General features: G+C 41.1%; 1 protein-coding gene and 1 long non-coding RNA gene across 3 annotated transcripts in view; one reads left to right on the top strand and one right to left on the bottom strand.

Moving 5' to 3' along the window:
* Positions 1-6,179, bottom strand: part of LOC118987065 (ATP binding cassette subfamily G member 2 (JR blood group)) — a 278,084-nt gene extending 271,905 nt beyond the window's left edge. For both annotated transcript variants that reach the window (XM_037046134.1, XM_037046136.1), the window contains exon 1: positions 5,634-6,179. The gene's annotated coding sequence lies outside the window, so the exon portion shown is untranslated. The remainder of the gene's footprint in view (positions 1-5,633) is intronic.
* Positions 1-7,909, top strand: part of LOC118987067 (uncharacterized) — a 54,397-nt gene that overhangs the window by 32,774 nt on the left and 13,714 nt on the right. The window lies entirely within an intron of this gene.

The raw sequence follows: 7,909 nt of genomic DNA, 5'->3' as shown, positions 1-7,909 counted from the left end.
CCAAAATCATGGAGACTGAATGGTATGCTATTAAACAACGAATGGGTCAAGATTGAAATTAGGGAAGAAATCAAAAAGTTTCTGGAAACAAATGAAAATGAACTCACAACAACCCAAAACTTATGGGACACGGCCAAGGCAGTCCTGAGAGGGAAGTTCATAGCAATACAGGCTTACCTAAAGAAAATAGAAACATTTCAAACAAACAACCTAACCTGACACCTGCAAGAACTCGAAGAACAACAACAAAGACAGCCCAGAGCAAGTACAAGGAAGGAAATAAGCAAGATCAGAGCAGCATTAAATGACATAGAGACTAAAAGCACAATTCTAAGGATCAATGAATCCAAGAGTTGGTTCTTTGAAAAGATAAACAAAATAGGCAAGCCTTTAAGTAGGCTCATTAAGAAAAGAAGAGAGAGGACACAAATAAACACAATCAGAAATGAAAGAGGAGAGATTACAACTGATACCACAGAAATAGAAGGGATTGTAAGGAATTACTATGAAGAACTGTATGTCTTTTCACTGTTAATAATGTTCTTTGATACATAAGCTTTTAATTTTGATTAAGTCCAATTTATTTATTTATTTTTGTCACCTGTGTTTTTAGTGTCATATCCAAAAAATCAGTGCCAAATTCAATGTTATAAAGCTTTTCTTCTATATTTTTATATAAGAGTTTTATACTCTAGCTCTTACATTTATGACTTTGGCTCCTTTTTACTCAGTTTTCATATATGGTGCAAGATAAGGATTTAATGTCATTCTTTTGCATTTGGCTATCCAGTTTTCCCAGCACCATTTGTTGAAAAACTATCTTTTCCCCATTGAATGGCCTGGAAACCTTGACAAAAATAATTCTATCGTATATATGAGGGTTTATTTATGGACTCTCTATTCTATTCCATTGGTTTATATGTCTTTCTTTACATCAGTACCACATTTTGATTACTATAGCTTTGTTGAGGGTGGTGTTTTAAATCAGCAATTTCAAACAACTAGAGCTGGGATCAGCAAACTTCTTCTGTAAGGAGCCAGAGAGTGAATATTTTGGGCTTCACAGGCCATGTGGTGTCTGTCACAATTACTCTACTCTGCTGCTGCAGCCCTAGCGTAGCCTGAGACAATACATAATCAGATGGGGATGGCTGTATGCCAATAAAATCATCTGTAAAAACTAGGTGCTGGCAGGAATTTTCTCCAAAGGCAGTAGTTTGATGCCCTCTGGACTGGAGGTCACATATGGGCATTCTCAAAGGCCTGAAGGAAGGTCAGTGTGATAAGAACAAAAACAAGAGAGGGGGGATATGAGATGGGAGAAGATTTAATTTATTCTCCCTCACCCATTCACTCACAAACATCCACCAAGGACCTATTAGGAGCTAAGGGTTTGGACTACATAGGAGTAAGGCACAGTCCTCAGCCTCACAGAGCTTTGATATAAAGAAGGGGCATAAACTAGGGAGTTTTAATACAGTACCCTATCTCCATTTTGAGTCATGGCATTTGTTCCATTCCATCAGCTGGACCACAGGATCCCTGTTCTGTGCTTTACCCTACTGCCTTAGTTCAAGGCTTTATTAATTCTCTCCAGGATGACTGCAATAGTCTATTCAAACAGGTCTCAGCCTTGAGCCTCATGTTCTTCCAAATTAGCCTCCATACTGTAGCAAGAAACATTTCTGAAATGCAACCCTTCCCTGGCCAGCGTGTCTTAGCTGATTGAAGCATCATCCCACGGACCGAAAGGTCATGGGTGCAATTCCCAGTTGGGGCATATGACTGCCTGGGTTGGTTCCAGGCCCCAGCACATATGAGGCAACTGATGTTTCCTCACATCCATGTTTCTCTTCCTCTCTCCCTTCCCCTCTTTCTAAAAGCAATAAGCATAAGCCCTGGCTGGTGTGGCTCAGTGGATTGAGCACTGGCCTGCAAACCAAAGGGTCACTGGTCCGATTCCCAGTCATGGCACATGCCTGGGTGGTGGGCCAGGTCAGGTCTTTAGTAGAGGGTACACGAGAGACAACAACACATTGATGCTTCTCTCCCTCTCTTTCTCCTTCCCTTCCCCTCTCTCTAAAAATAAGTAAATAAAATATTTTTTTAAAAATAAGCATATCCTCAGGTGAAGATTAGATAGATAGAGATAGAGAGAGAGAGATAAAATGCCATTTTGATGGCACTCCTCAGCTTCAAACTATGTTAATCACTTTCATCCTTGTCAGAGCCAAATCCAAGCTTATAGAAGAGTATGTAAGGCTCGTGTGAATGGCATTTGTCAAAGTCTCGGCATCATTTACTCTCTCTCCTTTTGGTGGGAAGTGCTAGGTGAGAGCCCAGAACACCCACTCACACACACACACACACACACACAAGAACTTGTTTATCTGTTCTGTCTGGTGTGGCTCAGTGGGTTGAGTGCCAACCTGAGAGCTAAAAGGTCACCGGTTCAACTCCTGGTCAGGGTGTATGCCCAGGTTGTGGGCCAAGCCCTGGTTGGGGGTATGCAAGAGACAGCCAGTCCATATTTCTCTCTTTCTGTCTTTCCTCTCCTCTTTCTAAAAATAAATTTTAAAAATTTTATAAAAGAACATGTTTATCTCATGATTAAACTCTGGGGTAACATCTACATTAAAGAAGAGTTGGGCCCTGGCTGGTGTAGATCAGTGGATTGAGCGTGCGCCTGTGAACCACACGATCACGGTTCGATTCCCAGTCAGGGCACATGCCTGGGTTGCAGGCCAGTTCCCAGCAGGGGACTCATGAGAGGCAACCATACATTGATACTTCTCTCCTCTCCTTCCCTTCCCCTCTAAAGATAAATACATAAAATCTTTTTTAAAAAAAGAAGAGCATTTGGCATCTGTGTGAATTCTTATTGTTGGTATTTCTATTGCAAAGTACAATTATGAATTGAGCAAAACTTAGTAGTAATAAGACTAAGTAATAAGCCATTTAATCATCACAACTACCTTGTGATGTAGGTAGTGTCATTGAACCCGTTTTACAGACTAGGCAACTGAGATGCAGATGGATTAATTTCCCTAGGATTGCACAGCTTGCATGTCTGATGGCATCATTATTCAAACCTAGGCTGTCTAGCCCCATAATCTGTAGTTAAGCACACTAAGTCCCCTCACTAAACTATAAGGATGCTATTTTGAATAATTGACTGATCCTGTGCCTGTAAAGCATGGTCTCTCTGAATGGTAGCACTAAGATCATCTGAATGCTTACTAGAAATACAAATACTCAGACCTGAGACCCAGCCTACCGACCCAGAACCTCTGGCACTGGGGCCCAGAATCTGAATTTCAGCAAGCTCTCCAGGAGATTTTTAAGCATGATACCTGCCTTTAAACTTTTATTTCTGGGGATTAAAGGCCTAAGTGGAGGTAAAGTTAAGATGACACATGAATAATTTTGACAGAAGAAATAGAAAAAGGATCCTTTTTAATGTACAAAGGTTTGAAATTATGACATAAAAAGAAGACAAACCCTAGTAGAAAAAAAAACATAGATTGTTAGAGGTCTTGTGAAGACACTGAAGGAAAGGACAGGATTAACCTGACCTGCAAGAAACAAGCCTAAGATTAAATCGGGTACACCCACTATCCAGCCACACATGTGCCTTTTGGCAAATTGCTTAATCAAACTCTCAGTTTCTTCACTGGAAGGTTAAAATAATAACCCCCATGACTTGTACCCCCAGATGGTGTGAAAAATCAAGTGGGATAATGCTTTGTATGGAAGGAGAGCATGGGAACCAATTTCACTTTCTGCTACAACTCTTTACAAAAGAATATATGCATTTTCCCTAATCCTATTCAAGAAACAGGATATTGAATCTTACAGTGACTTAAGAGAACTGTACTTTCTATAGTGCAGTTTGAAGATCTACAGCTGGAATCATGGTTTGCTCTGGGCTTGGAAAGAGAGGGAACAGCCTCACCTAACTGAATGAGGCCACTGTTGGCCAGGCCCTCCAATAACAAATAATGTCGTTTTGTTCAAAGTTGTTCTTTTACAACATCGATGAGATGCCATAGGAACTTAACTCTTGTTTATTGTATCAATGAGCTAATGATACAATTGTTTCATTATACATCATTTTGCTTAAAGTCGTAGGACTCATCAACAATGTTACATGAGAATTTATTATATATGTCTCTGAACTCATCTGAAGCTTTATAATTTCTCCCCACACAAAAAAAGGGTTAATTAAAATCTGGGATAGCTTAGGCTAATATTCAGCCCTGTATGTTCTTACTGCCTACCAGAGATTTGCTATGGTGTGGGTTATTTACAATAGCTGCTATTCTGATTAGTCAATGCTTGTGCCACACAGGTTGTTAAATTTTTTACTAACACTCCTCATTATATTCTGTGACATAAAGGAATGTCAGTGGAAGCTTATTTCAAACAGAAGTGGTTCCCCTCTGTCTGGGATGGCTTCACACCAGCCTCTAGAGGTCTACTCACACCTCTGACCCTTCATTCCATTGCATAATCCTCGACTTCATTACAAATAGTTTCAGCATGTTTATTAAGGTAACAAAATTGATAATCTGCCTGCTCTGTCTCAAGCTCTGTCTCCAGAGCAAACACAAGCTGCCAGTCTACAAGTCCCACGTATGCGTGGGAAAAAAATTCTACTTCTGGGCCAAGTTTCTCTCATTCATTTTACAAAGCCATGACTTTCCCAGCCAACACTCTTTCCCCCTTCTTTCCCCCATTTTTATTCTCTCCCCTCAACTAGGGACAGAATAGGTACCTTTTCCTATCTATCTCTATATATTTTTTCTTTGTTTGTCTTTGTATTAAAAGCTACTTTGAGATTAAAATATGTCATTTAGAGCAAGAAGCTACTTGGTTTAAAGAGGAACATAGGCCTCTCACAAGAAGATAAAACATATATCCCTTACTCAAATTGATTTTAAACAGTGTAATAGATTCATATCACTTCCAAATAATGGGAGGAAGATATGAGTTATTTTCTCAGCACATATAATTTTTAACTGAAGCTGAAATGCCCAATGTGGTCACTGATGACACCAATGTGAGGCAGACTATGAACACCTAATCCCCAGATTATAAAAATCACAGAAAGACTTCCGGCTTTGCTCAAAGTGGTCCATGGCACCTAAGGAGCTGCCTGACATCTCTCTGTGGGGTGACTTGGTTTACCACACCCAGGAGCTGTTTAACAGAAACTTCCACACTTAGAGATACCCCATCAAAAAAGGTAAAACCAGGGCAGGATTCTGTATAATTTTTTCCCTCAGGCACCCTATGTAAAGCATGTGCTTAGCCACATTCCTTCATTCTGACAGCCCTCCTCTAACCCACTTCACCCTCAGAAGCAAAACACGTCAGGGGATGAAGGTCTTGTTTGCTCATGGCCTTGCTCACAGCCTTGCTCCCAGACCAGCAGCCCTGAAGTCACCTGGGACCTTGTCCCAGAATCTCAGGCCTGCCCCAGACCCACTGACTTCTGAATAGCATGCTTTTTAACAAGAATGAGAAGTAATGATTTAAAGGACACATTTGTTAAAGTGCATACCAAAAAGAATCAAGATTCTGTGCTCAGTATGAACATTTGGAAAAACAAAAACAGGCAAACAACTTACCTCAGTTACAGTGTGTGATGCTGGTAGAAAAGCAGCCCAAACCTAACCAGACACGAGGTGGTGCTGCACTTGCAAGTCTTCCTATAGAGACTTCAGCCAAGATCCATGTTCCTTAAGGTCCAGGAAGTGCCTCTGTTGGCTCTCAGGAGGAGAGGGAATCAGAAAGGAAACTCATCAGCCCAGGGTAGGTCCTGCAACACCAGAAGAACGGAGGATTTCCAAAAATAAACCAGCCTTGAGGAAATGTCCATGGTCAAAAGCACAGTTTTCAGATCTCCTGGAGTCCCTTTTTTCTCCACTAGCTAATTATTCCCACATCTTTCTCAACCACTGTGATTCAGACTGACGACTGGTCTGCCTGGGATCTTTTTCCAGCGTTCCTGGCAAGATAGGAAATGGAACGAAGTTCACATGTCAGAGAGGTATTCTTACACCTTCCTTTTTGTGCAATAGAGTCCTGATGACAGCGTCTCTAAAGCTAACAACAACTTTAAGAAAGACCAAAACCGATTCTAGCAACTGATTCTTGTTTTGCTCTGTATAAACTTCCTGTCTTCAGCTAGCTCTGACGTAACCAGGGGGTCTCTTTTCATAGGCTCTGCCTTCTAGCAAAACATTGTAGGCAGGCAGATAACACAGATTTGGAAAGGAAGTGAAAGAAACCCAAGCAAAGACAGTGTTAAGTTTTAGTGCAAAAGTCCCGGCAGATTTGAAGATGAGAGAGAAGCTATATTTAGAACATGCTATTCTTTTCAATGTTCTCTTCTTTTTTAAAAATATACTTTATAGATTATGCTATTACAGTTGTCCCATTTCCCCTCTTTATTCCCCCTCCACCCTGAACACCCCCTGCCACCCCCATTTCCCCCCTTTAGTTTATGTCCATGTGTCATAAGTTCTTTAGCTTCTACATTTCCCATACTATCCTTGCCCTGCCCCTGTCTACTTTCTACCTACTGTCTATGCTACTTATTCTCTGTACCTTTTCTCCCCCTCCTCCTGCCATTCCCCTGTTGCTAACCCTCCATGTGATCTCCATTTCTGTGGTTCTGTTCCTATTCTAGTTGTTTGCTTACTTTGCTTTCATTTTAGGTGTGGTTGTTAATAACTGTGAGTTTGCTGTCATTTTACTGTTCATATTTTTATCTTCTTTTTCATACATAATTTCCTTTAACATTTCGTATAATATGGGGTTGGTGATTACGAACTCCTTTAACTTGACCTTATCTGAGAAGCACTTTATCTGCCCTTCCACTCTAAATGAAAGCTTTGCTGGATAGAGCAATCTTGGATGTAGGTCCTTGTCTTTTATGACTTGGAATACTTCTTTCCAGCAGCTTCTTGCCTGTAAGGTCTCTTTTGAGAAATCAGCTGACAGTCTGATGGGCACTCCTTTGTAGGTGACTGTCTTTTTTTCTCTTGCTGATTCCAGAATTCTCTCCTTCATTTTAATCTTGGGTAATGTAATTATGATGTGTCTTGGTGTGTTGCTCCTTGGATCCATCTTCTTTGGGATTCTCTCAGCTCCCTGAACTTCCTGGAAGTCTCTTTCCTTTGCCAGATTGGGGAAGTTCTCCTTTATTATTTGTTCAAATAAGTTTTCCACTTGTTGCTCTTCCTCTTCCCCTTCTGATACCCCTATAATTTGGGTGTTGGAATGTTTAAAGATGTCCTGGAGGTTTTTAAGCCTCTCCTCATCTTTTTGAATTCTTGTTTCTTCATTCTTTTCTGGTTGGATGTTTCTTTCTTTCTTCTGGTCCACTCCATTGATTTGAGTTCCAGTTTTCTTTCCCGTACTATTGGTTCCCAGTGCATTTTCCTTCATTTCACTTAGTGTAGTCTTCATTTTTTCATCTAATTTGTGAGCAAAACCAACCAATTCTGTGAGCATCCTGATCACCAGTGCTTTGAACTGTGCATCTGATAGGTTGGTTATCTGTAGATCGCATAAAAGTATTGGCTCTGGGGCTTTGATCTGTTCCTCTGTTTGAGACTTTTTTTTTTGGCCTGGTCAATCTTGTTACATATGAGGGGTGGAGCCTTAGGTGTTCACCAGGGTGGGGCAACCCAGTTGCTGGGTTGTGATGCTGTATGTGGGTGTGGGGTCAGAGAAGGAACAATGGTGCTTGCTCCACTCTCTGCTGGATTTCAGTCCTTTCCGCTGCTTCCCCTAGGCAAACGGGGCCCTTCTGGTGCTGGTTCCTGGGTGGGTGGGCTTGTGTACATTCTAGGACCCTGTGGGTCTCTACAGCAAACTCTCCTGTGAGGTTGGGAGT

The sequence above is a fragment of the Sturnira hondurensis genome, unplaced genomic scaffold, assembly GCF_014824575.4.
Source record: "Sturnira hondurensis isolate 20B ecotype Veracruz unplaced genomic scaffold, ASM1482457v3 Scaffold0004998, whole genome shotgun sequence".
Lineage (NCBI taxonomy): Eukaryota > Metazoa > Chordata > Mammalia > Chiroptera > Phyllostomidae > Sturnira > Sturnira hondurensis.
This window is presented reverse-complemented; position numbering and strand designations above follow the sequence as displayed.